The sequence below is a fragment of the Schistocerca serialis genome, chromosome 1 (assembly GCF_023864345.2).
Source record: "Schistocerca serialis cubense isolate TAMUIC-IGC-003099 chromosome 1, iqSchSeri2.2, whole genome shotgun sequence".
Lineage (NCBI taxonomy): Eukaryota > Metazoa > Arthropoda > Insecta > Orthoptera > Acrididae > Schistocerca > Schistocerca serialis.
The window spans coordinates 518,224,620-518,249,603 of record NC_064638.1 but is presented as its reverse complement, the minus strand read 5'-3'; the positions used below and the strand labels follow the sequence as shown (position 1 = coordinate 518,249,603).

General features: G+C 43.3%; 1 protein-coding gene across 3 annotated transcripts in view; it reads left to right on the top strand.

Moving 5' to 3' along the window:
• The window catches only part of LOC126474282 (serine/threonine-protein kinase par-1-like), a 420,752-nt gene that overhangs the window by 77,134 nt on the left and 318,634 nt on the right, over nt 1-24,984 (top strand). For all 3 annotated transcript variants that reach the window (XM_050101749.1, XM_050101764.1, XM_050101756.1), the window contains exon 2: nt 23,963-24,084. The gene's annotated coding sequence lies outside the window, so the exon portion shown is untranslated. The remainder of the gene's footprint in view (nt 1-23,962; nt 24,085-24,984) is intronic.

Here is a 24,984-nt window from a genome sequence, read left to right as displayed (position 1 = left end):
CTGTGACCACGTGCCGTATGTCCCTTGTGTGTTGCAGGTTGTGCGATTGCTGCAGCGTGCAGTAAGTAGCAGAATGGTCCAGTATTCATGACTGGAACAAGCTGAGATTGTGTTTGTGTATGGCGAAGCAGATGCAAACGGTCATGAGGCAGCACGGCTATTCTATAACAAGTACTCTCACAGCACAAACCACATCACACAACATTTCAAGCCCTTTTTGGGAGTCTATCTGATCGTAGATCCTTTCAGACGGACGAACATGCAGGGAGGTGGCGGACTGTGCGTATAGCAGATTTGGAGGATCAGGTTCTACAGAATATTGAGATGAACCCTAGTACAAGCTCCAGGCAAGTGGCCCGCCAACATGGTGTAGGCCATAGTACGATTATGTTGTCCTGCATGACAGCCGGTGCTATCCCACTCACCAGCGTTACGGGACAATTTTTTGTCGTTGCACACACATCGTCCATTTCCGGACGCATGTACATAGGACCTTTTTTCTTCGATTTCCAGTCAGGAATCCGCCACTGCAGTTTGTCGGTTTGCTTAATGTTCACTCTGTTTAATTCGATCATCTTCCATTACTGTTGCTTTATTTTTGTTTATATTAATCTTATAACCTCGTTCAAGACGTTTGCCATCCCATTCAACGGCTCTTCGAAGTCCTTTGACGTCTCTGACTGAGTTACAATGTCATCGACAAATATCCGGCAGAGCGACAATAGCGAAGTAGTTGTGGAACTCTCTCCATAATATTCATACAAAAAACCTCAACATTCGCTACGCTACAGAGTCTACTTTGTGTCAGGTGACGCAGATGCTTCTAAAAGCACCCTCGTGGCCTTCAGGTTTGCAATAGCTTAATGGTATAAAAAGCCACGGCCCTCAGACTTGGCGTCTCGAAAACATGTTAATGTATAAGCGGCACTCTGCTACCATATATCCGCGTCGTGCAGCGCTACCTGCTGGACAGAAGGCTTTTTGTGCCTTAAAACACAGCAGGTGCAGCGGTTGGCAGCAGTGGGATTTGCCGTTTGCGCGTGATCGGTATCGCCATAGATCAGAACGCGTTACTGAGGTTGCGGGCCTGGCGACGAGGTGCTGCTAAGAATAGAAACTCGGGTAGTCGGTAGCTGACGCGCTGTGAACCACTTTGAGGGCTGCAGATCCGCTCTTCCGCACGCCAATTTCCTTGTTCTCCATATCTGGTTTTTCGTAATTTGGCCTTAAATAAACGTCTGGAATATAGTTTTTCTTCATATTTAAGGATTGAGGTTTGTAATTTTACTGTTCAGTTTTTTATCACATTTTGGATGATGGTCGTGGCCACCGTCTGTTATGATTTGGGACACTGCGTGAGATTAGATGTTGTTGTTTGCCAATTTCCAGCTGGACTCGCGTTGGCAATTTTTACAAATCTGTACCTTTTTGACTTTTAGACTAAATAGCTATGTATATTGGTGTGATGATGTTTATGGTAATCTTATCATGATCAGCAACATACAGACAAAATGTGTTTGATTGCGAATAGTAGGTCATGTCATATGCACTAGGAAGAATCCCTCATAATCGTCAGACCACTTCCCCTCTGGCTAAATGTTTACTGACAATAATTCAGACCTGAGAAAGTTCACTGTGTTGCATAAATGAATGTAATTCATATCCGTTAAGTAAAATAAACTTCTGCAGGTCGATAAAGCACCAACGACAGAACTGATAATGGCGACATATACCAAGTTTCGGAACTATGGTGGGATAATCCTTCCGTGTCTCGAACAAGGCAGATAAATCTGTGCTACTCAAAGTGCTGTACGAAGCTATAGTTCTGCAGTTATTTGCTGATGCTGAAGAAATCGCTGGCTACGTGCTGCAGTGGACAAATAAATTCTGGTTAAAGGTCTACTGACAATATTATCAATTTCTTTTAAATAAATGTGCACACTGAGGTGACAAAAATCATGGGATGCCTCCTTATATCTTCTTGGACTCCTTTTGCCCGACATAGTGCAGAAACTAGGCGTGGCATGAACTCAACACGTCGTTGGAAATCCCCTGCAGAAGTTTGAGCCATACTGCCTTTATAGCCGCCAATAATTGCTAAAGTGTTCCCGCTGCAGGATTATGCGGACGTACTGACCTCTTGATTATATCCCATAAATGTTCGACGGGGTTCATGTCGGGCGATGTGGGTGGCCAAATCATTCGCTCGAATTGTCCAGAATGTCTTCAAACCAACAATGGTGGCCCTATGACATGGCACATTGTCATTCATAAAAATTCCATCGTTGTTTGGGAACATGAAGTAGATGAATGGCTACAAATGGTTTCCACGTAGCCGAACATAACTACTTCCAGTCAATGATAGGTTCCTCTGCCCCAGAGGATCCAGTCCTTTCGATGTAAACACAGCCCACACCATAATGGAGTCACCACCAGCTTGCACAGTGCCTTGTTGACAGACTGGGTAAATAGCTTCGTGCAGTCCACGCCGCAGACGGCCGCGGTGACCGAGCGGTTCTAGGCGCTCAGTCTGGAACCGCTCGACTGTTACGGTCGCAGGTTCGAATCCTGCCTCGGTCATGGATGTGTGTGATGTCTTTAGGTTAGTTAGGTTTAAGTAGTTCTAGGGGACTAACGACCACAGATGTTAAGTCCCATAGTGCTCAGATCCATTTGAACCATTTAGAACCAGTCCACGCCGCACTCGAACCCTAGCATCAGCCCTTACCAACCGAATTCGGGACTCATCTGACCAGGTCACGGTTTTCCAATCGCCTAGGGTCCAATCGATATGGCCGCGAGCGCAATAGAGATGCTGCAGGCGATGTCGTGCTGTTAGCAAAGGCACTCATGTCGGTCGTTTGCTGTCATATCCCGTTAACGCCAAATTTCGCCGCGCTGTCCTAACGGATACGTTCGTCGTACGTCCCACATTGATTTCTGCGCAGTGCCCCGCCAACGCCGCTGCTCTGTCGTTAAGTGAAGGTCGTCGACCTCTGCGGTGTCTGTGGAGAGAGGTAATACCTCAAACTTGCTGTTCTCGGCGCAATCTTGACACTGTGGTTCTCGGAATATCGAATTCCCTAACGATTTCCGGAATGAATGTTCCATGCGTCTAGCTCCAACTACTATTCCGTGTTCAAAGTCTTAATTCCAGTTGTTGTTGTTGTTGTAGTCTTCAGTCCTGAGACTGGTTTGATGCAGCTCTCCATGCTACTCTATCCTGTGCAAGCCTCTTTATCTCCCAGTACCTACTGCAACCTACATCCTTCTGAATCTGCTTAGTGTATTCATCTCTTGGTCTCCCTCTACGATTTTTACCCTCCAAGCTGCCCTCCAATACTAAATTGGTGATCCCTTGATGCCTCAGAACATGTCCTACCAACCGATCCCTTCTTCTGGTCAAGTTGTGCCACAAACTTCTCTTCTCCCCAATCCTATTCAATACTTCCTCATTAGTTATGTGGTCTACACATCTAATCTTCAGCATTCTTCTGTAGCACCACATTTCGAAAGCTTCTATTCTCTTCTTGTCCAAACTATTTATCGTCCATGTTTCACTTCCATACATGGCTACAGTCCATACAAATACTTTCAGAAATGACTTCCTGACACTTCAATCTATACTCGATGTTAACAAATTTCTCTTCTTCAGAAACGCTTTCCTTGCCATTGCCAGTCTACATTTTATATCCTCTCTACTTCGACCATCATCAGTTATTTTGCTCCCCAAATAGCAAAACTCCTTTACTACTTTAAGTGTCTCATTTCCTAATCTAATTCCCTCAGCATCACCCGACTTAATTCGACTACATTCCATTATCCTCGTTTTGCTTTTGTTGATGTTCATCTTAAATCCTCCTTTCAAGACACTGTCCATTCCATTCAACTGCTCTTCCAAGTCCTTTGCTGTCTCTGACAGAATTACAATGTCATCGGCGAACCTCAAAGTTTTTATTTCTTCTCCATGGATTTTAATACCTACTCCGAATTTTTCTTTTGTTTCCTTTACTGCTTGCTCAATATACAGATTGAATAACATCGGGGAGAGACTACAACCCTGTCTTCCTCCATTCCCAACCACTGCTTCCCTTTCATGTCCCTTGACTCTTATAACTGCCATCTGTTTTCTGTACAAATTGTAAATAGCCTGCCGCTCCCTGTATTTTGCCCCTGCCACCTTTAGAGTTTGAAAGTGAGTATTCCAGTCAACATTGTCGAAAACTTTCTCTAAGTCTACAAATGCTAGAAACGTAGGTTTGTTTTTCCTTAATCTTTCTTCTAAGATAAGTCGTAAGGTCAGTATTGCCTCACGTGTTCCAGTGTTTCTACGGAATCCAAACTGATCTTCCCCGAGGTCGGCTTCTACTAGTTTTTCCATTCGTCTGTAAAGAATTCATGTTAGTATTTTGCAGCTGTGGCTTATTAAACTGATTGTTCGGTAATTTTCACATCTGTCAACACCTGCTTTCTTTGGGATTGGAATTATTACATTCTTCTTGAAGTCTGAGGATATTTCGCCTGTTTCATACATCTTGCTCACCAGATGGTAGAGTTTTGTCAGGACTGGCTCTCCCAAGGCCGTCAGTAGTTCCAATGGAATGTTGTCTACTCCCGGGGCCTTGTTTCGACTCATGTCTTTCAAAGCTCTGTCAAACTCTTCACGCAGTATCGTATCTCCCATTTCATCTTCATCTACATCCTCTTCCATTTCCATAATATTGTCCTCAAGTACATCGCCCTTGTATAGACCCTCTATATACTCCTTCCACCTTTCTGCTTTCCCTTCTTTGCTTAGAACTGGGTTTCCATCTGAGCTCTTGATATTCATACAAGTGGTTCTCTTATCTCCAAAGGTCTCTTTAATTTTCCTGTAGGCATTATATATCTTACGCCTAGTGAGATAAGTCTCTACATCCTTACACATGTCCGCTAGCCATCCCTGCTTAGCCATTTTGCACTTCCTGTCGATCTCATTTTTGAGACGTTTGTATTCCTTTTTGCCTGCTTCATTTACTGCATTTTTATATTTTCTCCTTTCATCAATTAAATTCAATATTTCTTCTGTTACCCAAGGATTTCTACTAGTCCTCGTCTTTTTACCTACCTGATCCTCTGCTGCCTTCACTACTTCATCCCTCAAAGCTACCCATTCTTCTTCTACTGTATTTCTTTCCCCCATTCCTGTCAATTGTTCTCTTAGGCTCTCCCTGAAACTCTGTACAACCTCTGGTTTAGTCAGTTTATCCAGGTCCCATCTCCTTAAATTCCCACCTTTTTGCAGTTTCTTCAGTTTTAATCTACAGGTCATAACCAATAGATTGTGGTCAGAGTCCACATCTGCCCCTGGAAATGTCTTACAATTTAAAACCTGGTTCCTAAATCTCTGTCTTACCATTATATAATCTATCTGATACCTTTTAGTATCTCCAGGGTTCTTCCATGTATACAACCTTCTTTCATGATTCTTAAACCAAGTGTTAGCTATGATTATGTTGTGCTCTGTGCAAAATTCTACCAGGCGGCTTCCTCTTTCATTTCTTAGCCCCAATTCATATTCACCTACTACGTTTCCTTCTCTCCCTTTTCCTACTGACGAATTCCAGTCACCCATGACTATTAAATTTTCGTCTCCCTTCACTATCTGAATAATTTCTTTTATTTCATCATACATTTCTTCAATTTCTTCGTTATCTGCAGAGCTAGTTGGCATATAAACGTGTACTAGTGTAGTGGGTGTGGGCTTCGTATCTATCTTGGCCACAATAATGCGTTCACTATGCTGTTTGTAGTAGCTTACCCGCATTCTTATTTTCCTATTCATTATTAGACCTACTCCTGCATTACCCCTATTTGATTTTGTGTTTATAACCCTGTAGTCACCTGACCAGAAGTCTTGTTTCTCCTGCCACCGAACTTCACTGATTCCCACTATATCTAACTTTAACCTATCCATTTCCCTTTTTAAATTTTCTAACTTACCTGCCCGATTAAGGGATCTGACACTCCACGCTCCGATCCGTAGAACGCCAGTTTTACTTTCTCCTGATAACGACATCCTCTTGAATAGTCCCCGCCCGGAGATCCGAATGGGGGACTATTTTACCTCCGGAATATTTTACCCAAGAGGACGCCATCATCATTTAATCATACAGTAAAGCTGCATGCCCTCGGGAAAAATTACGGCTGTAGTTTCCCCTTGCTTTCAGCCGTTCGCAGTACCTGCACAGCAAGGCCGTTTTGGTTATTGTTACAAGGCCAGATCAGTCAATCATCCAGATCAGTCAATCATCCAGACTGTTGCCCTTGCAACTACTGAAAAGGCTGCTGCCCCTCTTCAGGAACCACACGTTTCTCTGGCCTCTCAACAGATACCCCTCCGTTGTGGTTGCACCTACGGTACGGCTATCTGTATCGCTGAGGCACGCAAGCCTCCCCACCAACGGCAAGGTCCATGGTTCATGGGGGGGGGGGGGGTTAATTCCAGTATGCGGCCGTAATCACATTGGAAACATTTTAACGTGAATCACGTGAGTGCAAATGACAGCTGTGCCAACGCACTGCCCTTTTGTAGGTTGTGTATGCGATATTACCGCCATCTGTATATGTGCATATCGGTATCCCATGACTTTTGGCACCTAAGTGTATAATAGTCAGCGTAACCAAGAGCGACCTTGATCACCTGACGCACATCACTTCCACAAAACTTGCTCTTTAGAGAAGCTTATAAAAATATGAATTCTTCCATGAAGCTACCTAGACAAATTTGGTGTTTCTGTATGTTAGAAACTTTTAAACCAAAATTATAAATTTGATTCCAGTAATTCATGAGTCATGGATAAACGGATGAAAAGCTTTTTTCGTCTAGCTTTGTGCCATGCACTGCAATGGTATTTTTATCGTTCGCTAAGTGCAGCTTGCATGTACATATGGATGGAGTCATAGCTGAAGGAAAGACAGTTGGTGCGGTCTTCATGCGGTATTAATCTCTTTTTGTTATATTAGCTGTAACAGATCTGTAAAAATCATAATGATATCTGGCCATAAGTATCCGGATACCTATTAGTGGACGTTAATACAGGGTGTGTCCACCATTCGCCTTAACGACCAACGGCTTGAACTTTACTGGAGCCACTTTCAATTAGGTGTTCAAATGTCTGTACAGGAATGGCAGTTCATTCTTTCTCAAGAGCCGAAACTAGACAAGGTGTAGTGATGATGTTGGTTACTGGGGTCTAGACAAGGTGTAGTGATGATGTTGGTTACTGGGGTCTGGAGCAAAGTCGACGTTCGAACCCACTGCCTAAGGTGTTCCATTGCGGTTAGTTCGGTACTCTGGCCAGTCCATTTCAGCAATGTTATTGTCCGCAGACTGCTGCCTCACAGATGATGCTTTATGACAAAGAACATTGTCATGCCCATACGAACAGTCATCGTCTCCGAACTGTTCCGCTGCTGAACACAATACACAATGCGGTAAAACGTGTTCATATCCTTCCACATTCAGCACTCTGATTACGTGCTGTGCCTAAGCACGAAAAACACTCTTATATGATCGTAACACAACCCCCGCCGTACCTTGCTGTTGGCATCACATTTGTTATCAGGTAACTTTTGTCCAGCCATTCGCCATACCGTAGCCTTTCCATCGATTTCCACTTGTTATAGCGTGATTCATCGCTCCAAATCAGTTTTCCAGTCATCCACGGTCCAGTGACGTCACTCTTTTTACACCACCTTGGCGTTGACTACAAAAAAGTGTGGCTTATGAGGAGCTACTCGACCACTGTACCGCATTCAACTCCCGACGCACAGTTATTGTGCCTAGCGGGACTACTGCTGCAACTTTGGAACTCAAAAGTGATTACTTCAGCTGATTTCATGTGATTTTTTTTACTGGACCTCTCCTCCTAGGTCAACGGTCCCTGCCCCTCAGTGCATGAGGTCTCTCTGGTCTTGATTTAAGCTGTGAGTCATCTCACAATAACACCGCCGACAGTGACTTCGAAGTCACTGAGCTCACCGGACCGACTCATTCTTCTGTTATTGCTTCTCTGCTGACAACATAATACGCACTGCCTACTTTTAAAATGGCGAGTAAGCTTCCCGTGACGTATATTGGTCAGTTCCGCATTACATAGGGATCTTCAGAGTCTTTTCATCTGGTAGCGTTTGTGAATAATATATGACTTTCTTTCGGTGCCTCCTCTCTGAAAGAAGTTTCTTAAATTCAACTTCATGTGTGTGGAATACTGCGAAAACCATGTTTGATAGCAGTTCGTAGCTATGAAACTTATTGTGTGTCACTTCCCCCAACCTGATGTCCATGTGTTTACATGCATGTATGGCTCTGAGCACTATCGGAATTAACATCTGAGGTCATAAGTCCCCTAGAACTTAGAACTACTTAAACCTAACTAACCTAAGGACATCACACACATCCATGCCCAAGGCAGGATTCGAACCTGCGACCTTAGCGGCCGTGCGGTTCCAGACTGTAGCGCCTAGAACCGCTCGGCCACCCCGGCCGGCCCGACCTAGCTGTGTTTGTTCTTCAGTTTGTTTGTAGTTGCGATACCTATTGCAGTCTCAGTTTCTGAAAAGTACATCCGCAGCTATATCTTGTTGCTGTAACACAGCGTCCTCTAGTGTAATAAATGTAAGAGCCAAAGAGTACTCAGAACCACCTTGCCAGAAGGTGGTTGGGTCTTCGCCGTTTTCGGCGGTGATGACTTCACACGTTTTCACTGCCTACTTTCCTTCCTTGTCACGGGGTCATAGTGACCCACCTATCCCTCGTCCATGATGGTAAGGAGAGTAAAGAAGCCATCTAGATTGGCCTGACATTTCTGTAACATTTCCGCCGCCGCTTGGGTTCAACAGACTTTTTGAACGGGTATTGATACGCAGACACGGAACCCAACACGGAACGACATTTTGTCATGTTCAAAACGTTGTGCAAGTTGTCGAAAACTGGTTTGTGACTGTCACTTTGTTACGCCAGTTTTCGATGACCAGGGCCACCACTTCTCATGCGATTCCTGGTTCTTAACGTCGTAACAGAGTTGATCTGTCACTTCGTTGTTCGTTATTCAGACTTCTTTGACGACATTGTGTCATTTTATTGTGCATTACTGCTGTAAACTTGCAGGAAATCAACACGGACTGTTATAGTGTTGTTCCGCTTTAAATATCAAGAAACGAATTACCCCACTGTATCAATGGGCTGCGCCATATACGGTATTGCAGTGGCTGTGTTGTTAAAAAGAACGCTGTAATGTTCTTTTGGACATGCATGCAGGAACAATAGAATCGTTCTTCTTAACAATACAGGCATTGCAGTATCGTATTTATCTGCCGATACCGGGCAGCGACTTTCAGTTATAATGTCCTCCCCTGTACTGGATATTACACAATGTGTGTTTCGGTACAGGTTGTGACACAGGAACGACGACATACGGAAGTCTGTGTATGGCCTTGGTCGTGCACGGATAGCCAAAACGGTTAAGGCGTCCGCTCACGTAAAGCGGGAAATCCGAGTTCGAGTCCCGGTTCGGCACATATTTTCATTAGCGTCATTTCCCTATATAGCTGCTGTTTGTCCGTATTCGAAATGCGAATACATTTAATGTATTCGTGCATATATAGGTGCTTGGTACGGTACTGTCCTGTGGGCCTGGATATTTAATGTGCACAATGAATGCAGACATGTATCAGCAAACAAAGAAAAAATTAACTTACAAGTTATCTGGGTATTGTACCGCCTTATATTGTAACTAGCTATTAGTAATGAAATCGAAGTTTGGTCTAACGTTATTGTGGCCTTCTTATGGGTCTGCTGCTGTATTTTTGCTGTCCTAAGTCACTTCTATTTTGTCACGACTGCTCTGCTAATAATATTTTTAAAAACGATGATGTTGGTCAGTAGTGATGGAAGGAGTAGGAAATTTTGTTCTAACAGGTTTCCTATGGCGGAGGGAGTGAGGATCTGCTGTTGTCTATAGCGTCTTCAGTGTGTGCCATGATTAGTAGTCATCGACGAATGAGGTGTGAACTCTTGCTGGATTTAACCCCTCGCCGGTAACGGTCTCGTCCCGTGTTGTTAGTGTGACCTGTTGGGCTCTGAAGGCTGACCGCCAGGATCGTGCAAGCCTAAATCCATCCCTCGCTGTCGTGTTGTTGGGGTGTTTTAATGTTTCAAAGGCCTCTGAGATCTTGCACTTTACCATTCCTGGTTATTTGGCAAGAACGCAGATTTTAGAGTATTTCTGGCGGTCAGCCACTGCACATTTGTTCCTCTGCGAAGTCGATAACATCGGACATTCCAGGAAGCTTCTTGCGGCTGATGCTGCTGTATTCAGAGAAATCGCAACGCTAGAAAGTTGCGAAATGCAGGAATACCTGCGGAGGATCGACATTTGCTGCATAAAGTGGCAACTGACCCTCGACATTAACAGATGTAACGTATTGCGAATACGTAGACAGGAAGGTAGTTTACTGTATGATTACACCACTGCAGAACAATCGCTAGAAGCAGTTACTGATATATAATATCCTGGAGTGTGTGTCCAAGCAATTTTAAATGGGGAGAGCATACGAAAGAGTACTGCCGTCAATCTGGGACCCGCACCAGATAGGATAAATAGAGAAAAATTGAGAAGATCCAAAGAATAGCAGTACGTTTCGTTACAGATTGAGTTAGTAAGCACGGAAGCGTCACAGAGGTACTAAGCCAAACCAAGCGGCATACGCTGCAGAGAGAAGGCGTTCTAAAAAAATGGTTCAAATGACTCGGAGCACTATGGGGATTAACATCTGAGGTCATCAGTCCCCTAGAACTTAAAACTACTTAAACCTAACTAACCTAAGAACATCACACACATCCACGCACGAGGCTGGATTTCGAACCTGCGACCGTAGCGGTCGCGCAGTTCCAGATTGTAGCGCCTAGAACCGATCGGGCACCCCGGCCGGCGAAGGCGTTCTACATCACGGTATGACCTGCTGTTAAAATTCCGAGAGTGTACGTCCCTAGAAGAATCATCCAATATATTGCTTCCTCCTACATATATCTCGTGAAAAGACCGTGAATATGAAATCAGATTCGAGGGCACACGAAGATCTACCAACAATCGTTCCTTCCACGACCCATAAGGGTCTGGAACATGGAGGGGGGGGGGGGGGGGGGAAGTGAGTGTTGTACACAAAGTACCTTCCGCCACACACTAACGTGACACGTGGAGTATAGACGTAGACGTAGAGGCATCGCTCGTGTTCCAGTACGCGCGTTGCTACTGGCTTGCCGATTTTGCTGATGTAGACTTCTCCACATTCATAGTCCATCCTGCACACGCCAGCAGTGTGCAGAACATCTGTCTTGTCCTTGGTGGGCATAGCACATTCTGGATCTTGCGGGTGCTGTAGAAAATACAATGGACAGCAAGCCAGAGAAGGTGTTTACAAAAAAATAAATTACGTAACTTTATATTTTCGAGATGATGATTGAAACGTTCGTATTTAGCGTGCTCACTTTGAAGGCTGGCCAGTTCAACACTGTGAGGCCAGAACTCCGTTACCAAAGCAGCGGCAGTATCATTTTCAGACTAAGCCAACGTCGGCGGGAGAGCAGGTGACAGGCCGATCGCATTCCATTCATAAACCGACTTGTTGTGAGGCACCCAGTCTCGTTCAAGTCTCACCCTTGGTTTAGTGATGCCCGAGGTAGTCGAACAAATGGGTTACCCGTGTTTAAACGGCACGTCATTTCGCCGCCATGTCATTCATGCTGTAGAATTGAAACGACTACTACCAGTTGACTGTCTTCATCTGTTAAAGGTCGTTTGTGTTGCATTCTTGGAGCTCAGGAGCTCATTCCTAGGTTATGTCCTACAGATGTCGCTTTCACGGTTGCCAAGGTAATACCTCATGCTCGTTGACATTGAGGACCTGAGTGGCTGCGTTTCACTTTTAAGCGTGCACTGTTAACTCTTGCGGGACGCCCGTAAAGAGTTTATGGCCGCCATTACTGTAGGAGAGCGACATTCAGGGACAACAGCCGCCCACCCATGCTTACCGCAACACATTTCGTCCGGCGGTTCTGCCAAGCGAAAGATACACATTACCCCATTTATCAGTCAGTAGCATCCGCTTTCGATTGCTGTTAGATGCCAGTTGCCAGCATTCTGTCAGTCTGAGATAAACCGTTCAGTAATGATTTCGTCTTTGTATGTTGTGCTGTTAAAAAGACGTTAAATTGTTAAGAACTGTGGCTGATGTACGGAGTACTTCAATAACGAAATTGTAACAATGTAACGCACATCAAAAAAAACGTTTTGCATCATATCGGTTCCGAGAGTTCGGGAACATGTACAGAAAATAGCAATAGAGATCAACATAAACATTATTTCCGCCCTTTTTAATTCTTCGTGAAGACCGCACATTGCATGCTGTACCACCATACAGCGAGACCTTCAGAGGTGGTGGTCCAGATTGCTGTACACACCGGTACCTCTGATACCCAGTTGCACGTCCTCTTCCATTGATACATGCCTGTATTCCTCGTGGCATGCTATTCACCCTTCGTCGTGGCATATTATCCACGGGTTCATCAGGGCACTGTTGGTCCAGATTGTCCCAATCCTCAACGGCGTTTCGGCGTAGATCCCTCAGAGTGTTTGGTGGGTCACGTCGTCCATAAACAGCCCTTTCCAATCTATCCCAGGAATGCCGACAGGGTTCATGTTTGGAGAACATGCTGGCCGCTCTAGTCGAGCGATGTCGTTAACCTGGAGGAAGTCATTCACAAGATATGCACGATGTGGGCGCGAATTGCCGTTCATGAAGAAGAATGCCTCGCCAATATGCTGTCGATATGGTTGCACCATCGGTCGGAGGATGGCATTCACATATCGTAGAGCCGTTACGGCGCCTTCCATGACCACCAGCGGCTTACGTCGGCCCCACATAATGCCACCCCAAAAGAGCAGGGAACCTCCACCATGCTGCACTCGTTGGACAGTGACTAAGGCGTTCAGCATGACTGGGTTGCCTCCAAACACGTCTCCGACGATTGTCTGGTTGAAGGCATATGCAACACTTATTGGTGGAGAGAACGTGGTGCCAATCCTGAGTGGTCCATTCGGAATGTTGTTGGGCCCATTTGTACCGCGCTGCGTGGTGTCGTGGTTGCAAAGATGGACCTCGCCATGGACGTCGGGAGTGAAGTTGCGCATCATGCAACCTATTTCACATAGTTTGAGTCGTAACACGACGTCATGTGGCTGCACGAAAATCATTATTCAACATAGTGGCGTTGCTGTCATGGTTCCTCCGAGCCATAATCCGTAGGTAGCGGTCATCCACTGCAGTAGTAGCCCTTGGGTGGCCTGAGCGAGGCATGTCATCGACAGTTCCTGTCTCTTTGTATCTCCTCCATGTCCGAACAACATCGCATTGGTTCACACCGAGACGCCTGGACACTTCCATTGTTGAGAGCCCTTCCTGGCGCAAAGTAACAATGCGGACGCGATCGAACCACGGTGTCGAGCGTCTAGGCATGGTTGGACTATAGACAACACCAGCCGTGTACCTCCTTAGTGGTGGAATGACTGGAACTGATCGGTTGTCAGACCCCCTCCGTCTAATGGGCGCTGCTCATGCATGGTTGTTTACATCTTTGGGCGGGTTTAGCGACATCTCTCAACAGTCAAACGGACTGTGTCCGTGATACAGTATCCACAGTCAACGTTTATCTTCAGGAGCTCTGGGAACCGGGGTGATGCAAAACTTTTTGATGAGTGTATATAGATTGACTACAATTAATGAAGCTGGTTTTGGTGTCATTCCTTTGGGAAATACAAAATTATTGCTCAAGATTTACCCAATTTAATCCATTTTTATTTAATGAACTGTAAATTAGATATCAATAATCCATATACAGTAAGTTTTAAAGGTTTCGAATAAATTTCGAGTTTTCAGTGTGTACCCGTCCGGCTGCACGGCAAACATCTAACAATATGGTGTCTACCACCACGCGCTGTCGGTCCGTGCCACTAAGCCCACAGGTCCATGCTTCATCTTTTGCACAGACATGCAGTTTGTTGGTACAGCTTAAACCAGCTTTTATACTGACTTTTCTTACAAAAAAGTTTAAGATGTGAATATTTTTAATCTTATATTTACAATTTAAGATTTGCCATTTTTGTATTATTACTTGAAAGTGCTACGACCCGTATCATGTAGTTCTACGTCCCAGTAATTTTTATTGGATGCTTAAATGGAATAGTCTTACACCCTTAGGACGAGACTTTCTTTCCGAAGAATGGTATTCCAAGTTGCTCTAACATTGTTAGAGAGAATAAGAACACAATTCGTGTTTAACTGTTTTCAGTATACATTCAGATTAAAGTATTTCGTAATATTTGCGTTGTTGTTTTGCATCTTGTTATGAGAAGGAGAGGTGTTGGCCTCGCCATTACTTACATTAATCTCTAAATGGAGAATGGATATACAAGGTAAATGCAAATTAATTTTTTACTTTTCTTTCCTGTCACTGCTCACTTTTTCACATAATGAAGCTCTGTACTTTTCACTAGTAGATTACTTGTCGTTTTTCTCTTCAAGGAAAATTAAAGTACTCTTAAAAAAATTCTTTGTACCGAAATCATTGAGGCTCAGATATGATTTTCCGTAATATAAGGTGGAGTCAAATCAAAACGAGAAAGATGGAAAAAGTAAGTATACTGGTATTATTTCAAAAGTAATCGCCATAAATGTTAATGCATGTATCCCACAGTAATACAAGACGCTCAATGCCTTCACGGCAAAATGTTGCCTACAGAATCATGATCTTACTCAGGTGTGCACCTCTTCCTCTGAAGCCCGGCGGTGTCAGGGATTTTCACCTGCCTCTAGATGACTGGGTGTTTGTGCTGTCCTCATCATTTCATCATCATTCCTGAAAGTGGCGAGTTTGGGCTGATCAAAGGTTGGGAATTTGTACGGGCGCTGATAACCGCGCAGTTGAGCGCCCCACAAACCAGTCATCATCACCACCATCATCATCATCATCATCTTTTCTTCTTCTTCTTCCTCTTCCTCTGAAGCAAATCGACGGTCACGAATGTCTTTCTTCGGGACTCCAAAAATCTGGAAATCACATGAGGAGAGATCGGGGACGTGTGGAGGATGTGTGAGGGCTTCCCAGCGCAACTCCCTCAGTTTAGTAGCAACAACAGACACGACAGCTCTGGGAAAGTAATGATGTCCTTTTCCTTTGACTGCGAGGGCACATTGCTGATTCACTTTTTGCGATAGGGCGCCACAATTAACGCACAGCTAGCTGTACGTAGACACTGTGAAAAAACTGAAGCATGCCATCAAGTCCAAACGCCTAGTAACGTTGACGGACGGCATCATTATGTTGCAGGATAATTCCCGACCACATGTTGCCACGGTTGTTTCGACTTCGGTGCGGAAGTCTGGCTGGGAACCTCATACACATCCTCCAAACAGTTCCGATCTCTCCGCATGCGACTTGCATACTTTTGGAACACTGAAGAAAGAAGTTCGCGGCCGTCGCTTTGTTTCGGACGAAGAAATGAACGCCTGGGTACAATCGTGTTTCCGAAAACACTTTTTCACGAAGACACTGACAATTTTGTCTCAATGTAGAATGAACGTGTTAACAGTTATGGCGGTTATTTTTGAAATACTAAATAGATTACTTAGTAATTCTCCGTCTTTCTCATTTTCAGTTGACTGCCCCTTGTATTTGCATTTCAAATTTTTTTCAGGTTTTGTATTATTTCAAGTATAATTCAAATAGATGTAATGAAAAAAAGTCCTTTTAAATCTCTGCAATAAATTCATTACAGCTACATATTAGTATCTTCTGCGTTTCGACAAGTATATGGTGCGTTAACAATTGGTAGTGACAGCTGATACGGGTAAATGTTAACGAGTGAAAAGGAAGGTTGACAAATTGCAACTCATATGTGTGGAAAAATGTTCCTGTACCGGCGTCGTATCTTGTAAATATTTTAGAGTAATATTAATCCGTGATATGAAATGGTACAAATATGTGAAATCTGTTGTAGGGATGTTCGAAAGGAAGATTTAAATTCGTGGCAGGTGTTGAGTGGAAAATGCAGTGAAGATTAAGATCTAAAGGAATTTAAGTGGAAGCCGCTGGCGCGACCATCTATGGAGTGCTCTCCAGCATTTTGCGTAATAGGTCTGTATAATCCAGAAATGCCCGAGAAACCTTTCGCAGGAAGGTGAAGTTTTCCACCGAAGCCGTTCTGGGGAAATTTAGAGAACTAATTTTCTGGGAGACAGTATGACAATTCCACTTTCACGTTCGTATATGTCAGGTAAGAATTATTGGAATAAGACGAGAGAAATGCGCTGCGTACAGAGGCTCATAAGCAATCACTGTCCCTCGTTCAATATGAGAATGAAATAAGTCAAATTCGTTAATGTCCATACTAAGCACCCTCTGCCACTCGCTTTACAGTGGCTTGCGGAATAGTTAAGTATACGGGACAGCCATTGAAAACAAAACAGATAGAAACAAGAGTTGTTTCAGAAGTGATCGCCATAATTGTTAATACGTTTATCCCACTGCGAGGCAAGACATTCAGTGCTATCATGGAAAAATGTTTGCGGTTGCCTACGGAACCATGATTGTAACCACACGGTGCACCTCTTTGTCCGAAGCAAATCGACGTTCACGAATGTCTTTCTCCAAAAATATGAAAGTCGCACTGGGAGAGATCGGAACTGCATGCCCACATATTGCCAATGTTGTTTCGACTGTGCTGCAGAAGTTTCGCCGGATAAGCCCTTACCACACATCCTCCATACAGCCCCAGTCTCTCCCCATGCGGTTTCCATATTTTTGGAGCGTTGAAGAAAGGCATTCGTGGCCGTTGCCGTCGATACGTTTCGGAGGAAGAGGTGCACGCCTGGGTACAATCATGGTTCGGTAGACAACAACAAACATTTTTCCATGAAGACATTGACCGCCTTGTCTCACAATGCGATAAATGTATTAACAGTTAAGGTGGTAACTTCTGAAATGACGAATAGTTTACTTACTTTTTTCCCCATCTGTCTCGTTTCTATTTGTCTGCTCCCTTATAGGCGTATACGTGAGATTACTGTTCACTTTCGGTGACTACTGCTATGTCGTCAACCAACCGTATCCTGTTCATTTCCTGCCCGTGACAAACACTGCATATCGAGATAGTTCTTTACTTCCCAGTTTGCCTCGAGAGGCACTTATCTAGGAATCTTTTGGTGCACGCTACTGCACATATCGGACAATGTAGAAAACCCGTAACGTGGCAAGAAAGTGAATTAACAGACTGTTCAGATATAAGACTTGGCAGGAAGGAAGGAAAGAAGATAGTTTTACATCCCGTCGATAACGACGTCATTATAGACGGAGGACAAACTCAAAGAGAAGAATGGTGCGGAAGAAAACAGCCCGCGTCTTTTTCGAAAGAACCATTCCCGCATTTGTCTCAAGCGATTTGGGAAAATTCCGGAAGAATTAGTTCCAAATAGCAAGGTGGGGAATTGTTCCTTGATCTTTCTACATCTACGTCGATATTCCGCAAGCCAGCTGACGCTATGTGACGGAGGGTACTTCTTACACCGTTAACTGATCCCTGTTCTATTCGCGAACGGCGTGTGGGAAGAACGATTGTCGATAAGCCTCTGTATTAGCTGTGGGAGGACGCAATGGCACACCAGTGGGGTTCTAGGTATTAAAAGCGAACAGCCGTTGCGAGAACGACGACGCCACTGCCGCCGTAGCTTTGCTGTAGCTGGCGTTCGTAGCAGACTCGCTGCCGTTATCTACGTTTCCGCCTGGCACGGGCGTAGCCCAGCCTCAGCCGACCGTGTCCGCCGTCTTCCGATTGTTCCCCGTGGGCAGCCAGACGTGAGTGACGCAGCGCGCGTGGGCCGCTAGGAAGGCTCCGCCGGCTTACGCAACACAGGCGCTACTGCGTTTCACGTAGCGTCCAATCAGCGGGGCAGAGCAGGGCCGTAGCGCAGACGGGGGAACAGCCTTTACGAACCACCACGGTGAGAGTCATATTACAGGACGTTGAAACAGTAGCATCACATGTAAGTAATTGAAATTAAAGAGAGCCGGCCGAAGTGGCCGTGCGGTTAAAGGTGCTGCAGTCTGGAACCGCAAGACCGCTACGGTCGCAGGTTCGAATCCTGCCTCGGGCATGGATGTTTGTGATGTCCTTAGGTTAGTTAGGTTTAACTAGTTCTAAGTTCTAGGGGACTAATGACCTCAGCAGTTGAGTCCCATAGTGCTCAGAGCCATTTGAACCATTTTGAAATTAAAGAGAGAAAGGAGGGGGGGGGGGGGGGAAGGCATGATGAAACCATATGTAAACTTTAAATGATCATATTAGCCTTGTCGTCCACTGGAACCGTATTCATCCAAATAATCGATCACCAAAGGCTAGCGAATCGAGGACTGGTCATAATGTTTTAATTATTACTGCCAAAAAATAATGTTAAGTAATTAAATTTTTGTTTGTTTGCACGTACATGTCTGCAGTCACGACGTGCGTTGTAATACCCGCGGCACAGTACCGTAGCACTTCGGTAGGAAACTTCGTAGCCTATTAAGAAAGTGGGAGTGGACTGAGGCGTTTTATTTTGGCCCCTATAGTGGTACTGTGGCGCGGAGATTTCATTGTGTAGCAGGACTGGACGCATGTGCTTGGAAGCCAACAGAGAAATTACCGTGTAACTTTATGTATTCAAGATTATAATTAAAACTTTGACTACACCGCGTACTGCCGGCCAATACCGAGACAGGTAAATGCATTGACACGTGTTTACAGTATACAACAAACTTGAACAATTGCATCTCAACACAGCCAATTCATTGATGGCTCCCATTCGTTTGGTATTGTCTAGGTGGCTGACTGATCCCGTTTGAACTCGGTGTGTGAAAATCGCATTTTCACTCGTTAACAAAAATGCTTGGACGCTGGCTAAAGCCTCATCCTTTTGGGTTTTTGTTATAAAAGATTCACAGGAATTTCAGTAGTATAGATTTTTTTTTATTTTTGAAAGAAAGAATCTCACATAGTGAGGCATTAAGGAATAATAAATTTTCTGTTAGAGAGGGGGGGGATGTGGGGGAGGGGGTTAAAATTTTAGAGGAAGACCTAGGCATGAATACAGCAAGCAAGTTCAAATGATATAGGTTACAGTAGTTGTTCAGAGATGAAGACGGTTGCACAAGACAGACCAGCTTAGAGGGCGGCATCAAACCAGTATTACGACTAAAGACCACAATAGCAATATATTTTTTACAACATACTCGTAACACATTTCTTCTAATCACTGGAATTTTATTGGCATGTAATTTTTTTTGCAAAATTCAAATAATTGTTACGTGTTTCCTTTTCCGTACCCTAACTCCAGTTCTTCTGGTGTACGTGAAGAAAATGAACAAACATGTGCTCTGCCGAATGCATCTCTTTTTTATTATTTCTGTCCTTGAGATTCTACAGCAACTTATACGATAGGTTCTTTTGTGGCCCTACATCTTGAAGGCACATAATTACTGTGCAAAGTTTCTACAGCGATCAAATAAGCCATTCAAAAACTGCAGGCGATTCTCTGTGGCATAGTCATTCTGATCTGCTCGCACCTAGTACAACAGCAAATAATCATATGAGCCTGTAGCAAGGAGACAAATTTCCTTCATAACTATTAGTTATATTCTTGCCAAAGAGAGGTCAATTTCGTGTTCCCTTCCTTTGGTTTATTCCATATTTAATGTCTTTCCATGTCGCCTGCTTCCTTAAAAGTTACTCTGATGGTTGCTCGCGTGTTTTTTTTTTTTTTTTATCCGATGACCTTCGTACAACGCCTCTCTTTCTGTCTTCTGTCATTGATCTGGATTTTTTTATATTTTTTTCTTCACAAATTGTTGTCTGCTGCAGAAGGATTTCTCAAATGATAATCCTCAGCTCTCATCACCTACGTTTGTGCAAAATCTTAATAAGGTATTTTCTGACAAAACTATTGTTTGGATGTTCATTTCTAGTTAGTGAGCACATTTCTGCCACTGTGCAAGGGATAAGAGAAACCAAGATGTGAGGTGCTGTTGCGTAGCTAAATGTACGTAGCAGCTTAACCGGTTTTCTTCTTAAAAGTGGGCGTCCATTGCTGAAATTTGCGGAGGCTGCGAGCCGGAATGTCACAGCGCGGCTGTTACTACTCGCGAGCTACTAACACGTGTATCCTGAGTGATTAGTTGCAGCGTGACGCTGAAAGTGGCACTCATTAAAACTGGCTAAATTAAGATTGAAAGCTGTGATAAAGTATTCAGGGCTCTTCTTACTGAATAGAACTGCGATGCTGCCATGGTGATCTAGATTATTCAGCATTTTCGCCAGGAAGCCGCCACTTCCTACGAAGTTTTGCGTACATTGTATGTAATGTATACTTGGTAGCCCATGGATTTGTCGATACACTGTGAAAAAGCTGAAGTCGACATATTGGTTAACACGAAATAATCTTGCAGCCGCGACACAATATCAAGTTTTTTTTTTTTACGGTTCCGTACCTCAATCGTTAAAAACAGGACCCTTACAGAATCACAGACCCTTTTCCTCAGAAACCGGTATCAACTTGAAATTTTTGTCTATGGACCTTTGGATGTGTACAAAATTGAAGCTTTTGAGTCAATTCAGTCAAAAGATGCAGCCATTAATGTCATATTTTATTACCATCTCATTCATAGAACACTTATAGGGTGCTTCCTGTCGACATAGAATCATTACATTTAGCAAGAATCAAGTTGTCACTGTACAAGTAAAGGAAAAGCCCGAAAATTGTGAATTTGTAATTATATGACACGAAAAATTTTTTTTTCTCATTTGTTATTCGACTGTCCGTTCATACGTCTGTTAAAATCCCTTTTTCTCAGGAACGGCTGGACGTATCAAGTGGCATTAAAGTCATGTGTTAAGGTCTATAGTCCTTTAGCGGTGTGTTTTGTCACATATTTTGAAACTCGCAAACTCTTACATCAAAACCAATAGCGTACTTCCCGTTGACCTAGAATCATGCGTGATGACTGGGTGTTGTGTGATGTCCTTAGGTTAGTTAGGTTTAAGTAGTTCTAAGTTCTAGGGGACTGATGACCATAGATGTTAAGTCCCATAGTGCTCAGGGCGATTTGAACCATTTTTTTAAACCTAGAATCATGAAATTTGGCAAAAAGCAAGATTTAATAGTACATGTAAAAGAAACATACGAAAAGTGTTAATTTGCAATTATATCGACGAAAACTTATTTTTTTGTCATTTGTTATCCGACTTAAAACTTGAAATTAAAAACATTCTCGAACTTCATGGGTTCCGAGGACCGATATCTTGCCAGTGTAAGTGTCGATAACAGGCAAAAATCATCGAGATACTCGATTTCCGGGATGGATGAACTGTCTGTATACATAATTAAGTCTGTATGGAACCTATCCAATTTTTTTCCTGCGATACGAACCAAAAATCATTTAACATGAAGAGATTTCGCTTCGTGGACGAACAGATATACCCGCTACGATTGAAAATTGTTTTCACCTTGCGGATGCCTCCAACGTACCCGATTCTTTGACGCCTCAAGAATCGGTGAATATTGAAACTGAGCCGCCTTTAAATGGAATGTTTGGGGAAGTGTCTGTATAATAAAACTGGCTTAGTGTCTCATTGCATGAATTTGATGCAGTCGATGATGATGTATGTGCAGCACCGATTATGTCAGTCGGTAACATTTTGGACATCGTTCAGAGATCGTATGATGGGATCGATGTAGACGGCGACGAAGAATTTGAGCGTGAAATTAACATTGCGACTACTATCCCTACTACATCAGAAATATAGAGCATCATTAAAAATGTCTTCAGTAACTTAGATGTGAATTCGAATGGGGAGATGAATAAAACTGTGAGTGGTATGGATTAATTTGTCGAAAATTCGACGCTGAGAGAGACACTATAAAAATCACGTTTTTCGTCAGTAAACTATAATATACTGTATAGAGCCTTTCTGCGTGTACAGTATGTATGTTAAGAATAAATTTCAACACAGAGACGGATTACTACACTGTAATGGAATTCGAGGCGATCAAAAATTCGGTAATTGTTCTTTTTCTGCTTGTACAGTTTATCACGAAAAAAATATTTTGGTCCTTTTAGTTTTGTGTTAAAAATTTTTCTTGTAGTTCTCCGTGAGAAGAATCCCTTTTAACACTGGATCTTGTTAAAAAGTGATTATTGTTATATGTTACGCTTTTACACTTCCCGAACAGCAACAACGAATGTAGCAGATCTCAGTTTTATGGGACGAAACTATGGCCGGATCGCCTCTCGAACCCGCTTTCCTGTTTTCCGTGGACATTGCTTCATCAATCAGGCGATCTGATCACGCCTAGTGAAGTGACTGACAGCATACACTTATCAAGCGAGTATTCCCTTTCCTTCCAAACTCTACAGTGAGGATCTTACGCTGCTGTGAAACCTGGCGCCACTGAGTGAACGTACAGAGCGGGTAGGCCGGCTTATCCGTAGACGTAGGGCTGTTGTTAACAAGGGGAAGGCCTCAGACACGGCCAAACTATTTGGCTCATGTTTGGCAGGGCGCTTGTGTAACACTAAAAGTTAAGGACTCTCCGTTCTGTGAGAAAACGACCCCTAAACTTCATGACGCACAGACTCCACATACACGCAATCGATAAAAGATAGAAAACCGAGCATTTTCATGTCATATACGGGCGTCTATTTTTCGAGTAATCGAGAAAAGAAAATTTCACGACTGCCGTTTGTTTACTTATAAGATGAACTCTTTTTCATCGAAAACAGCGCTGGCCTTAGCGCCTGAGTCAACTAGCAGCGAGCGGATCGCTTGTTTTCGATTCCTAAATGCATTTTGCAGGTATTTTTTCATACTTATAGCTATGCGGCAATCGTAAAAGTTTATTTTTTTGTCTTATTCGAAAATATGCGTTTGCCGACCCTGTATTTGAAAGAAAGATAAACTCTGTTTTCAGTTATCCATCGATTGCATAAATTTTGAGTCGATTACGCTATTTGAACCTCTGGGGTGGTTTTCTCAAAACGAGTAAAACGGGGTGGACGTAGTAAGCCCTAATATCTTCTTTATTTTAGGTGGACATGGGGAGCAGCTCGTAACAAGCTGAAGGTTTGTTTTTGGTCCTTGTGACGTGATTGGACAGCGTGACTGGAAACGCACAGCTCGCGAAAGGCAGGAATTTGAGTTAGAGTCGCAGATGACATTCACTTCGCTGACAGTATGCGGTACACGTGAAGAACTCTCTGTTACTCGTCACAGTCTCTTGATTTTAGCTTATCACTTCTGCATCCGTTTTCGACAATCTTCCATGATCGGTGCTGATGAAAGACGCGGAAATATTGTACCAAGTACACTTCTCTCCTGAATGGATACCCTAGAAGTCGTCAGCCAAATGCGTCTTTGGAAATTTAAAAAACTGATGCATGGTAAAACCACTGAATTATATGTAAACAACAACTTAAATTAAAGTACCATTATTTTCATGATTTTATAGAAAAAGAAACCATACTGTGAAAACTATAATTATCTTTGGTAGTCTTTCTTTACAAAATGGCTCGTTACTGTTTGCTCTAGAAAACGTCAAATTTAGGCAGAAAAAAGTTGAGAGGGAAGATTAATTTTGACCAACGCGCATTTACGTAACTTCATTCATGCCTAGAATTAATCTCTGTGACGAAGAGTGCAGGTTTTTTACTATTAGGGACTTCACAGAACTTGCGAATTGTGATCTTCTTGATAAATCACAGTTCTATCTTACCGTTTTATTTTCTGGATTTGACATAACTTAGGTAGAAAAAAATCGAATGTTGTCTTTGTTACAGGTGTTCACAGCGAATGTAACACTCAATCATTACCGCCGCGCCGGCACTCGTTCGCTGCTTTAGTGTTCGACCATCACCTCGGCTGCTTGCACGAGGTCTAGCGGACCACGTTTGATATCTCGGTAAGTCGTCGATATATAATCCTTTTCTTTCTTTGGAGCGGAGGGGGCGGTCTGTAAATGGGACTGAACAGTATCGTGCATCATACTCGTATCAGTCGATGTATGGCCCGTCATTGTCAGTTTTTTTTCTTTTTAATTAGTGCGAATTACATCGGATTAATCTGTTAAATTGGGAGGTATACAAGTAACGTTCGAATTGAATAGAATTTCCTGTTTTGGCACGTAAAATCCTCCATGGCTGTACAGACATGAATGGTAAACAAACGACAAAATTGAATCAACTGAATATAACTAAAACATCGTTCTGATGTTACGAGAAAGCATGAAGGAAAGGTGTCCACAGCTCAAGTTCTGTTTTCGACAGATACAGTGCTAGTAACCATTACGCAAAAGAAAAATGAAAAATTGCATGTGATGAGCGCAGGGCATAAAACACAGCGACAAAAACTACGGGTAAGATAAGAAAACATAATGTAGGTACACTGCGGCGAAGTGGACACTTGACACATAGGACGTACGCCTGTTGAGTACAGGGTATTGATCAGTCTTCGTTCGTGTAACTTCAATGCTTCCGTGATATGGATGTATAATTTGACTTTGTTCTCTTTGGGATAAAAGCAGAAATAAAATATTCTTTCCTTGTTTGAAGAAATTAATGTTAGCACCATAACTTGCTGTTAGAGAATAAGACACGAGCTACTGCGGACCGCCTAAAAACGAGTTTACATAATCCAGCACCTGGTGCGCGTGCATGCGTACGTGAGTGAATATATACGTATAAGTGTGTGTACATGCACATGTTTTCAACTTGCGTGCGGCGGCGACCATTAGTTTCGCTAGGGAATACCATTTTCAAGTCGACGTATAATTACATTAAAATAAAAATATCTTGCTAGGATA